The sequence below is a fragment of the Nyctibius grandis genome, chromosome 7, assembly GCF_013368605.1.
Source record: "Nyctibius grandis isolate bNycGra1 chromosome 7, bNycGra1.pri, whole genome shotgun sequence".
In the NCBI taxonomy this organism is placed as follows: domain Eukaryota; kingdom Metazoa; phylum Chordata; class Aves; order Nyctibiiformes; family Nyctibiidae; genus Nyctibius; species Nyctibius grandis.
This window is the reverse complement of record NC_090664.1, coordinates 20,206,709-20,220,088: the sequence shown is the minus strand read 5'-3', so window position 1 is coordinate 20,220,088 and position 13,380 is coordinate 20,206,709. Positions and strand designations below refer to the sequence as shown.

Below are 13,380 nucleotides of genomic sequence, written 5' to 3'. Positions count from 1 at the left end.
TGCAAGCAAGCTTTAGATAAAGTACTTTTCGCCCTCAGTGACCAAATGAAGCTTCAAACTCAGCCATGACAAACTCCTCCACAACACACAGATTTCAAGAATACAAACTTCTCTGTCAACAGCTTTATTTCAGTGTTCAAGATCTGGTCCATTTGCTTCTGACTTCGATAGAACTTACATTAGACATTTGCATCACATGCAAACACACAAGGTTTTTTAAACTCCAACCAGAGATCAGCACTGCACACAGTATTATAATAACTATAATCAATCCTTTACAATAACTACACTCAATTCTTCTATGAAAAAGTAGCTGAATAGCTATAACGGAGAAAAATGTTAGGGGCAAATGTATTGAATCTGAAGGTCAAAAGGACACCATGAATTACATTGTGTAGATACATAATTTCCAACTTAGGATAATCACATCCTTTTTCCCAAGATTTTAGACAATCTTGCCTGACATAAAAGATGTCCAATTAAATTCAATTCCTCAAACCAGAGTTCCCAACTCTTGAAAACCAAATGAGGTCTCTCTGTACAGCTTTGGTACATGCTGCCGAAGGCCTAATGCAACTCAAGGTTCATCTCTGTGGGATGCTAAATGGGAATTCCATCAGCATGACGCAAGGTATGCACCAGTAGTGCAGTAATTCCAGCAGTGCAACTTTTTGCACAGGATCTCTCACCTGGAATAAAAATATCTTTTTTTTTCATTTTTATTCTCATTCCTTCCAAAGAAGAACAACTGAAGTGAAACAGACCACTTTTATTCCAAGCGGCTACAAGAGTTACACCAAAATACCTGATACTGCATAATGCTGACATTCAAAGCATCGCTGCTGGCACCTATATTAACCCTCACTTGAAAGGACTGGGGTTCCCCCACAACAGGATCTCTGCAGTTCAGACTTCATGCACTTAGCATTCAAGCGGTATTTTAATCCTTTGTCTTTCCCCTCCACTGCACAAGGGGCCATCTTGAAGGATTCCTAAGAAGACAGGCTAAAGTAAATCACCTTGTCCACACAGTCCTCTGTCCTTCATGCTGAAGTACAAAATACAGCTGTCAGTGAATAAAACAATATGCACTGTCACGTGATACAGAATAAGAAGTTAAGTTACAGCCAGATATTTGTCTGTGCAGGTTAGACAGAGTAAACCAGGTTTCAGCCAAGACACAAGCTTTACATAATGAGCTCTTGCAACTTTGGCAAACCATGAAGGGCACATTCAGAGAGGTGAGAACACGTTGCAGCTGGTATGCTGCACTTGCCTCACAGCCAGCTGTCACCCAGAAACTCAAATTTGCAATCCAGTAAGGAAACAGAACGAGAAGAATTGCCCGCAATTATTTGTATTGGACTAAGCGAGGGCGACCTGGCTTTCTTTCAATAGTCACACTCTCCTCAGAGGAGCCTGAAAGAGGCTAGAAAGAGAATGAGGCAGACTCGGGGATAGAAGCGGCCACAGAGAACAAGTCTGTGGAGAAAATAATGCAAGATGCTGAGTTGTTGTATTGGGTGTAGGTGGCAAGGTTTTGGTAGCAGAGGGGGCTGCAGGGCAAGAAGAGGTCAGGGTCTGCCTTATGCCAAACACAGCTGGTTTCAGCCAGCTCTACAATGGACCCACCACATGACACAATTGAGCCCATTGGTGAAGCTGGTGGCACCTCAATAAAAATGTATTTAAGGACAGGTAGAAAATGCTGGAAGGAGAGAGAAGGAGAAGGGAACAGGGGAGGAAACAACAGAGGGAAGGAGAGAATAACAAGGTCAGAGGAGTGGGAGGTGCTGCATGGTGGAGAGCCGGTACACCCCCCAAGGCACTGCAGCCTGTGGGTGACCAACATCAGAGCACAGGACAAGAGTGACAAACAGGGGTGGCAGAGAGAAACCGCTACAACCTGACCCCAACTGCTGCACCACTTGTTGCCTTGGCAAAGGGACCGAGCGTGGCCTGCAGCGGTAACAGAGAAGAGATGTCTGGAGTGAAGTGAGCCTGAGAAAGGGGGAGGAAAGGTAGCTTCTTTTCCCCTAAGTGTTTTAGGGGTTTTTTTTTTGTTTCTCAATAAGCAATACCTGAATCAGTAATTAAATATTTATACTAGTTGGCAATAAATGAAATTAAATTCTCCAGGTTGAGTCTGTTTTGCCCCTGACAGTACTTGGTAAGTGACTCCCTTTATTTCAGCCCATGAGTTTTCTTGCTCCTGCTCCTCCCATTTTCTCCCCCATCCCGCTGGGGTTGGGGGTGTGGGGGTGAGTGAGCAAGCAGCTATGTGGGTACTCAGCTGCTAGCTGGGGCCAACCCAGCACTCTACCAAATTTCTTGTCATGCGACAACTATATTTGCTATGTGACCAAACTGCCTGTCATGTGACTTGATGTTCCTTATCATATCAGAAGACATGGAAGCCACCCCTGGTGGACATGCGTCCAGAATCCAACAGAGGACTGGGAGATCTGCCTTTAGCTCCTGAGGAAGAGCAGCAGACCCTGGGGAGAGGGAGGCAGAAGGAATACTGCCACATCAGTTATCTGGTTCAGTTTATATCCTGCCATCGTATGAAGGATCAGGCCACAGGCTGGCTGGACGAACTGATTCTGCAGACCACAGTACCACAACAACTGCACTGAACATGACCGTCAGATCACATTGGGTCTCACAGCAATACGTAATATCTGCCCCAGCATCTGCAACATGGTGCTGTAGGGCAGTTCAGTTTCTTCTCTGGGCCTCAGCCAACAGTTTAAATTAATATGAATCACTGTATTCATTTAGGCTCCATAGAAACCCGACGTTTTGTGGCTGCTCACAACACATAGGCTGTTTGGGTGGAAGCTGGGTAGATTCTACTTGCCATGAGTCCAGACCTGACTGCACTTACGGAGAGACGTCTGGGAAAAAACAGTCCTTGTGAAACAGTAAGGGGTGCATAGGGAAGCATAAGGGAGAAAGAAAAAAATGGGGTTTTAGACATCGGTGCGAAATATAAAAGGAAAATTTGGCCTAGATATCAAAAACCAGCTCTTTTTCAAAAGATTTGTGTACTTTAACACAGCCTCAAAACACTGTGGCGTCAAATTTTAAGTACCATTAGAGCAATAAAGATGTATCCTGTCCATCCATACCATGAAGGCATTAGTAAGTGGATCTTTGCCATGATATGTAACATCAACACACAATCCGCAGACATTAATAAACAGGTATATGACATGACATCTTATCTTCTTTGAACAGAGACAATACATCACGTCAAACCCAGATACGGCATTTTATGAAGTTAATATTTAAAAAGCAGATATCTGTAATAACAGTTCAGTTTTAAATTTCACTTCTCTAAACAAGGATGCAGATATTATTGAGAAAACAGTCCCCAAATAGAAGTCTAGATTTCATTCAAGAAAAAAAGAAGTAAAAGGCTATTAATAAAATGGGCATTCAGTACACATTTGCTTTCCTCTAACTAGGAAACATCTAATTCACTATTTTTGGAACTTGTACTATAATGTATGCTTGCTTCTGGATGGGAAGCCTTATTCCTTAAGAAAATGTTATGGCAACATAAATCCTTGAAAACTTGGAAGATAACCTCAAGTGTGAGATATTAAAAGCAGCAGCATGAATACTGCTATTTAATAAACTCGGCCACAAATAACAACGTTAAAATAATATTGAGGTATAACCAGTCTGGTTGAAGTCCATAAAAATCTGGCAAATTTTAAATTATAGCTGAAACTTCTCCCTGTCCTGTTCCCTTGCTCCCATTTGGGCTAAGCATGTTAGGTATGTTCCAAAACGTCATTTGTTGTCTACACTGTGAACCTGAGAGAAATGGAAGGCAGAGTCTGCTGAGAAGTTCAAGTATGCAGCCAGCCTTTTCTGATCCAAATAGTCCCATACATGTTGGCTGAAGGACTGGCAGTGTTATGGTTTTGAAAAGGAAACTCTTCTAAACGATTAAAATAAAACATTTTTCAGTATTTTAATTAAAATGCAGTATTATACCTGCACCTAACTATGGTGGTGTTCTTTAAAGCTTACAATATAAGCATTTTAATGATGGGTATAGAATGACATTTCGAACTAAGGCTTTAATTTTCATGTTGAAAGTACATTATGGTTGCAACATCAAGTGCTCAGAAACATGCTGGAATTAAGGCTGAATACTGGTTTCTAAATGACACAATTGCATACAATTTTCCCTGCCTCATTTAAATACACAAGATGTGTGGGAAACAGATAATGAACTGTAACTAACAAACATTGCTGTAAGACCACTTAGGTTAAATCCCATCTGCTTGCTTAATAGTGTCTCTCACCATCTTCAGATCCATCTCCTTGCTGAGCAAATTTACCTCTCCTATTCTCAACTCTTATTCTTAACTCTGTAACCCTGACCCTCTAGTTCCACCACTACGCAGATTTTAGTCATCTTCCCTGTTGCACAGGATTGTGTTTACACCTCATAAGCCTCTCTCCCCAAATCCAATACACCACGTAGGTGCAGTGGAACAACAAGAATCATTCAGTTCCCAGCCTTTCATTCACCCTGTTTTGACAAGCATGGGGGTTGTGTGCTTTCTTGCAGATGGTTCATAACCAGGAGGAGCCCATTCCTTAGAAAGAAATCTCTTCTACCCCCTTTTTTTTTTCTTTCCTTGCTCTTTCACCTTCCTAATAATTCAGCTCCCTGCTCCAAAACACACAGGTGCAATGATTTCTGAATCAAGTGCTTGCAGCAACTTTAATAAACATGAGCAAAATATAGTATTTCCCCCTCCTCTCATTCCCTGGAATGGTTCAACTATTTTTATTGAAACTTTCCCAAGAAATTCAGCCTGAAGGAGACACCCAGCATGGAAAATTTCAGCCCAAACAGCTGAATGTTGGCCACATAATAAGCAACTGAAACAGTCTTATAACGGAAAGTGTTGCACAAACTTCTATATAGGTGGCAATATAATACAAACAGCGTTAGCTGTTGTTACCAACATAAAAAGTCACAAAAACCAGCAGAGGCGATGTTCAAATTAAAAAAAAAATCAAACCTTTGCAATGTTTCTAAGTCCTGTCACCCCCAAAAGCTTTGGAATCAAGAATGAACAGAAGCAGAACACTCTCCCAGAAATTTCCTTAAGTTGTTAGCGCATACCAACTGTTTCAGGATCACGCCCCAGTATGACTCGTATGATGATGGCAGAGTTAGTTTACCATAACATTCTCACTACACATAATTCTAAGACACTTTAAGAGCTCTGGACTCATACACCCAGACTGAAGATAAGGGTAGTTATAAAAGTGAGTTGCAAATAAAATGAAAATTTTCACTTGAGATCTCACTTGAAAGCGAAAAACACAAACAGGCTGCCCTTCAGCATATATCTTCTTAATAATGGTCATAAGGGTATGAGGCATCCTTTCCTCCTCTTCCTCCCCGTTACAGCTTGCTGATGCAGGACGTTAGCCCTGCTCGGACCAGATCTGTTTCTATGTCCACAGACATTACACAGACAGTGAAAAAGGTGCATCACAGTTACCTTGTGTGATCTGAGTATTAACTTGCTACATTCGGTTCCTTCATGATCTAGTCTCTAAAACATACGCAAACAGAGGAGATGATGCAATTACAAGCCTATTGTTCTCCAGCTACTGCATACGAACACTAGAGAGGGGAGGGGGATTATTCTGAGCTTGCAAAACAAGCAGGTAACATTGCAGAGATGCTCAAGCCCAGGACTGCTCCAAAAAACTGTCCAGTTGCACACCAGCTCAAAAAAAAAAAATGACAGCACTACCTGACAATAACACATATACCTGGTCCTGTGTCTCACCACTTACAAGCTGCACTAAACCGCAATGGGAAAAGGTAGCAGAACAGAATTAGTTCTGAGCTTTTCTCATTATCACACAGAAAATTATGGAAAAACATTGATAGTATCACTTAGCTCACATTCATGTTTGCCCAGTTTGGCTAAGCTGTACTGGGAAAAGCCCATCACCTTTCCCAGAACGTGAGAAATCATGCTGCTGAGCTTCCACCACTTGTATTTCAGCAGATTGCTCCTTAACCCAACACTTGGTCAACTTCAAGATTGAGGAGAAAAAATTCCATGGTGCTGTATAGCAGATTTGTGCTACCTTATGATTGTATTATATTTAGATCAAAAGTTGTCAAACTTACTTGACAGATGGGGCACACACTGGCTTAACTACACACTTAACTACATACATACATGAAAGCCACACATTAATTCTCCTGCGACTCTTCGCACTTATCAGAGCAAGCTGCTGGTTATATCTGCTTTTCCCCACAATCTTTTCCCACTTTTGTCTCCACATATTTATGCAATTCTTTGTCAGTGCTGTACCAAGAGAAATAAGGAGGTGAGGATCGTAATTTTAACCCCCAGTCTTCCTCATGACATTAGCAGTGTTTAGGGGAAAAAAAGGCTAGGATGGAAAGTACCTCTAGTTGCACAGTATTTTAAAACTTCAGGAGACCTCTACTTTGAAGAGGGACTAGGAGGATCCACTTCCCAAGGCAGGACCCCATTTCTGTAGGGTGGGACTCTGTGGACCCTGAAATGCACTAGTGAACCATTTCATCAAGAACTGTCCTCCACACCCTTTACTGCCTTTAAAAGGAAAGACAAAGCAACGTGGTTTGGTTTAGCTAATGCTGGGAAGAGGAGACAACTGATAAGTTGAACTATTATTGGGTCAAGGAGAAATCTGGTGAAATCTAAACGGCGGGAGCTCAGTAGCAGGCTGTCTTGTCTCCTGGGAAGGATGAAAGGCTTTTCTCAGTTGAACTTCACAAAACTGGGCCAAAGCAAAGACAATCAATGTCCCCAGTAATGTCTTGCCACACTATTTATGTGATAATGAGAAAGGAATATATGAGCAAGTTTCATACCATCCATTAACTCAAATTATTTGATGAACACCCTTGAGCACTTTCACATACCATTCTCTTTGCAGTGTGGGGGAACAAGTATTCTGCAGCTCTGTACAAACCTCTCTTGCATCACAGAAGCTATCACCCATTTTTTTCTTTACAGATCCTCTGTTGCAGTTTTAGCAAAACTCTAAAAAGGAATGTCAGTGTCAAAAGCCCCACTATGATGCATGCATAATCATTCGTGCTATTTGCATAGTGCTAAAGCATATGACTTATACAAAACTCCCTTTTGCTTGTCTTGTTTTTTTCTGATTTCACAAAAAAACATCAAAAATGTGGAAGAAACGGCACAAAATAATAATCCCCTCCCAATTATTCCTCCAAACGTACCTCACATTTCACAACAGGCCCTAACCAGATCAAACAAATCATTAAAGGGCATTTCTAAGTTTCTGGAAAGAACAGTTTCAGCCCAATATATGTTGTAGAAACATCACGCATCTAAGTTGGACTTAAACATGCACATTCATCTGAGATCAGGTCTTACAAAGGAATTCAGTGTTTATTCTCAGTACCAGCCGTACTCAGACTCATCTATTGAAAGCTTTCCCTATGTCCTAAATAAGGAATATTTACGACAAACTGATGAGTATTAGAGAGACAGGACAGAATCAGATTTCTATTTATTATTAGTCTTAGGAATAATTTATCGCTGGTACAATTCTTTCATTTCCATTATTCAACCTGTTTTCTCAAGATGTAAAAATATTATCACCATAAAATCAGCTATAGTGTAATACACATTTTTCTGAATATGTGCATCCAACAGATATAGTAGAGATTATTAGGATGCACACGTACCTTAAAAAAAAACCTTAAAAGCAGACTTTGCATTGCTTTTCTACCTCATCACTGAAAAGACTTGAACACAACATGTAGTCATACTTGTTCTGTTGTCAGTAGACTCAAGGCTGCAACCTTAGGAAGCCTGTTCAATACGAGCAAGAGTTCAGTGGGTTTACTTTAATTGCCTGGTCTTCATACGCTCTTAAAAGATACAATAAGACACAATAAAATATCCACCAAGGAGGTATTTTGTGCTTCTAGCATGGAAAATTGATTCAGAAGATTGAGTAATTTCATATTTAAACATATGTAAGTGGAGCTAATGGGTGGTGATATGCCAAATAATCTATTATCACTCAAACAGAATAAAAATAAAGCAGCAATTACCTAACTATCCCAAACCATACACTTGCCTACAGTAACACATGTGTGTTTATTCACTGTTGATCAATACAAGCAGTGTTAAAAGTACTGGAAAGGAATTTAATATCTCTCTTAATTTCAGGAATATGCAGACAAAAATGTCAGTGTGAATTACATTTCATATTTAGGTTAACATAAATCCCAAACACTGGACAAAAGCCATTCCCATTTCATATGTATTTAATATATTATATATTTATGATATATTTAATATAGTATGTTAGTATTTTCTGTTTGGGAAGGAGTTATTTTTCTTCTGTGTTTTGGGGTTTTTTTCCTCCTTTATTCTGTTAGTTCCATACTTACACTTACTGCACTATATCTACTTTTCATGGAGAACCAAAGTAATCTTTAATTTAAAAAAATAGAAAAATTAAATCAGTGTTGTATGTTCCCCCACCATAAAAATAGCTGTTTACTTAGAAATGAACGTTCTGTTCTGAATCTTCCAAAGAAGGAGTATTTTTTTGTAGGTTTTTGTTTGGTTGGTTTGGTTTTTTTTAAACAACATGGTATTTTGGCCTTTTCTTTCTTGAATTTGTATAGGTCATGCAGCAAATGCAAAATCCAGGACTGCCTTTTTTTTTTTTTTTTTTTTTAAAAAAAAAAAATCGACAGAAATAATGCACACTGGATAGATAACATTAGAACAGTAATGTAATCAGGACAGATGCAGTCTTATTTTAGATTTCATTCATAATGAAAATTCATTACTTATCCCCTAGGCTGATGACTGGGACTCAAGGAGAAGCCCACATCGTCTTTCTGCTGTTAGTAAAATAAACAAATGACATTTCTGTGTTTAAAAGGAACAAAATCAGAGCTCAGCAAAATTAACTCGAGAGCAACAGTAATTTCCAAAACACAAGAAACGTATTGCTAGTTCTCTTCCTCTCCCCTCCCACTCCTTCCCTATTTTTTTCCAACCTATTTTGAAGTAAATGAGTGAGTTTCAGAAAGGAGCTATAACTTATCCGCAACTTCAAAATCCTGTAATTTCTATGGAGTGAAGAGGCAATCGTTAAGCAGAAGTGATACTTCAAGGAGGTAATTAGCAGGAAGGCAAACACTGTTTGGCATGATATTGTCACCTATGTTACAAATAAATAGAAGTTTAAAAAGTTTGATAACTCTCTCCAGTACATCCGATCAAAGTGCTCACTATGCTGTGCTCTGCCTCGACATCAATTTATTTCTTATCAAACTAATTCCAGAGTTTTGCCATTGGCAAAAAAAGGAGCATTCAGATGGTGTAAAACACTTGCAGACTTTCTCGCAGTTGGGATAGATTTTCAAAATGCTGCAGCAAACCCCTGCCTTCAGCGTAACATAGCAGTCATCATTTCAGAAATCATCCTCCCTGCATTTACGAACAGGCTTATTAGACATTCATCAGCCTTGGCTTTGCTTACGGCCATTAATGAACAAACCAGTCACCGCCTGCTGCTAACAACGGATACTTTATGGATTATTGCTTAATTAATTGTTGAATGTAACTTCATGAATCCTTACATTTCAGTTCATACCCTTGTTAATATACAAGAATAATGTCACACCACACAGCCGTAAAATGCTCCAGAGACCAAAATGAGAATCTTAGCAGACATCAACAATGTGAAATACAAAGGAGTATTTGTACATTTAAAGTATTTTAAAAAACACATAATTTTAAAAATGCACACTGACAGTTTCAGAATTTGCATCACATATACAAAACGTCCAAATTAATTTCCTTAGTATGAAGTTACTATAACGACTAAAGACTGTCTCACATGAAAGAGTACTGATGTTATCTTTTCAGTAATACCCTAACTCAACCTATCAGTTATTCGATTTAAAAATTTTAAATATTGTTATTTTGCATTTTACAACTTATTAGACTACTCTGTGCTTTCACATGAATGAAGTGCAAAATTCTTGAAAGCAGGGTAAAAATTTAACTTTTATTTTAGTGGAAGGAAAGTACGGGGGAGTTAAATTGTATTTGCCGTTTTATTTGTAGAAATTGTAAACTTTAGTAAATTTCCAATCTCCTCAGAGAAGATGGAATTAAGCTGCTCGCAGAATAAAAATAAGGGGTCTGTATCTCCTAAGTTTGTCTTGAATCTCAAAATAGTTCTTATGTGGGACTAAGTAGTGTACCAGCCCTGCTCTGGCTCTCTGCACAGGCTCCGGTATTGTCAAATTGCCTAGTTCCAGCAGGACATTTTACTTTCAGATGTGCTTAACCTAAAATATCATATTTTTTTCCATTAGTGGTCCACCCTCTTTCCTTCTTGAAGAGCTTATTTTAACTATTTATGTAAAAACAATTTCTTTCAGTCAGCCCTACATAGAAATAGATCTGTGTACGCATGACATGCACTTTTACTGTTTGACTTGGTTTGGTTTTATTGATGCCTCAAGGACTTTTAGCTTTAAGAAGTAGGAAGCTGAAATGTCAGATATTTTATTCCCGTAATGTTCCATTTATGTCTGGGTATTCTTGTGTCATTTCATATGGAGTTATTCTGAGAATTCAAGTCAACACCCAAAGAGAGATTCATTAAGCAAGAATTTAAAAAAAGATATTATCACAAAGCATTGCTTATTAGCTATAAGGATGTCTAATATCAATTGCATAAATAAGCCAATCTTCAATATTTCACACAGTAGTAGTCAAACACATTAACTAACACATTTTTCAGTCTTTCAGAAATGTACCACATACTGTCTGCAGTGGCTCCTCCAGCAGCACTGATACAGTAAGCAATCCAGAATACCCATTCAACAAAAATATGGTAAAAAGAAACTGTGGTAATAAGCTGCATAATAAATTAATTCTTAAAACCTATACATGCTGATTTTCTTTCAAATACAAAGACACCAAAGTCACTTACAATGAATTCACCGTTTGATTTTATTTTTAAAGAAACACTAAATCTGTTTGGGAGAACACCAACACAGAATATGATCCTCCCACTGAGAAAGTATTCAGCTCAAAAGATGCTCTCTCAAGCTTAAATGTAAGTGAAGATTTAGATGGAGAAGCATTTTTAAAAACTGATTTATAAATCTGTATTCAGAGGACTGGGTGGGGTAAAGCTTATAATGGAAAATTGCAGCAATCTTAACATTAGGAATGTGAAATGTCTGGTCTTAATAAACCAAATTTTCAGGCATCATGAGTTGTCTGGAAGGATGATAGCAACTTACAAACAACCCAGCCCCACTAAAATGGCAAACTGAACATTCCCAGTCCTTCAGACTCTGCTGCAATGAGTCACACATCCGTAAAATAGCCCATATGAAAGATTCCTCCTAAAAGGAAAGAAAGTTCAGGTGAAGGTAGACAAGGGAAAGTGAAGAAGGAGAAGACAACTACCGTATGTGGTTTTGCTCTTTCATAGAAAAGGAAGAATGAACTCTTGTTTCAGTAATTACATGCTATTTTAAAAATGTACCTTTCTACACTTTAAGCTGATTTGCCTGGAGGAACAAATGACTGACAAAGTTAACAGTTCATTATGTAATCACTGTATTAGTAGTTTAGGAGGGGGGGGAAAAGTACCTAAGAATCAAGAATAACTCCTGAGGTCTCATTATTCATCTGTGGGGTATAAAAGCAGAACACCGATTTGCATTTTGAAATTTTGCCCCCGTTAGTCTCGGGGTGTGCTATTTATTGTACCAGATGCAGGCACGTATGTAAGAGCAGTAAATCCCCCAGTTTTGCTCAGTCTAACAGAAACCATTCCCTCGCGTTCCTCGCCGGCAGCCACCCTCCCACCTCCAGCTCAGAGTGATCTGATGAAACCAGCGAAACCCTGCTAGGATGCGGAAGAAAAGGACTGACATCTGAATAACTAACAATGCGCTGCCTCTCAGGCAGACAGCAGGGAAGTTCCTTCAGCGCTGTTTGATCTGCTTCGCCAGCGTTATTGCAGAAAGACGGTTTTTCATTAGGTAAGGAAAAAAAACTCGCCAAAGTTGCGATGCAGCCTGCTAAGTGAGATTACAAATGCACCGTAACACAATGACTGAAGAGAAAATAGATGGTGTAATACAGAAAGGCCTAAGACTCGCAAGTGGAAAAAAGTATAAATGACTATTTTAGTTAATTTCCTAATGTAAAACACAGCTGTAGTAATGTTGGCAAATATCACCTGCCTGTTTTAAGTTTGTTAAATGAAATCATGCTCTTTAATTGGGTCTTAATGTACAAAAGTATGTTTTATTTACTTTTTATTACGATATCAGTATTTTAACTTTCAGTTTGCTTGTGCAAAAGCTTTATAAATTACTTGAATCACTTAAATCTGAGTACTATAATCTGCAGTTACAATGTACCAGTTTGAGTTTCAACAATTAAATGCCTTTTTTGTGGACTCCCGCTGCTATGTGAACTAGCTGTAGGCTATTAAAATAATGAGTCCGGACTGAGTCATCTGATCTCAGCCTTGGTGCAAAGCCTGAGGAAAAAGGATTTAGCCCACAATTCCTAGTCTGTTTACCAGACTAAGACCAGACTGTTGGAAGCATTAGCCCCGCGCTCCCTTCCCCCCTCCCAATGCCGCCGCCGAACGCGCTTGGCCGGGGGAAACGCGGTGTCACAGAGCCCTCTGCAGGCGGCCGCCGCCGGCCCGCCTCACCGGCCCACCGCCGGCCCGCCTCACGGCCCGCCTCACCGGCCCACCGCCGGCCCGCCTCACGGCCCGCCTCACCGGCCCACCGCCAGCCCGCCTCACGGGCCCGCCTCGCCTCACGAGCCCGCCTCGCCTCACCGGCCCACCGCCGCCCCGCCTCACAGCCGCCGACCGGCCTCACCAGCCCGCCACCGCCCCAAAACAAGCCGCCTGTTTACTCGCCCTTCGTTAATAGTCTCCTCTTCCAGAAGGGTCCGGAAAGGGCTGGAGGCCCCGAGGCGGGAAAGCACTCATGGCGGACAGGCGGAAAGTCCGCGTCAACAGCCTCTGCGAATTTGAGGTGCCCCAAAGATCTCGCTTTTTCGAAGCGTGGATTTATGAAGCCAGGTGATGTGAGGAAACGGGACTTGGTGGCCTAGGAGATCCCTGACAGGCCCCTCGCGCCATGGCTCCTAACCACGGTCAGCTTGCATGCCACAAAAATACCACAGTAGATTTGGACCACCCAAGGATGCTTTAGATAATTTGGCCTCATGCAGCTCCGTAAATGTAAAACTCTGTGTCAGTAACAGTAATGAG

The 13,380-nt window shown here is 40.3% G+C and overlaps 1 protein-coding gene across 1 annotated transcript in view; it reads right to left on the bottom strand.

Moving 5' to 3' along the window:
* Positions 1-13,380, bottom strand: part of JAZF1 (JAZF zinc finger 1) — a 209,431-nt gene that overhangs the window by 31,141 nt on the left and 164,910 nt on the right. The window lies entirely within an intron of this gene.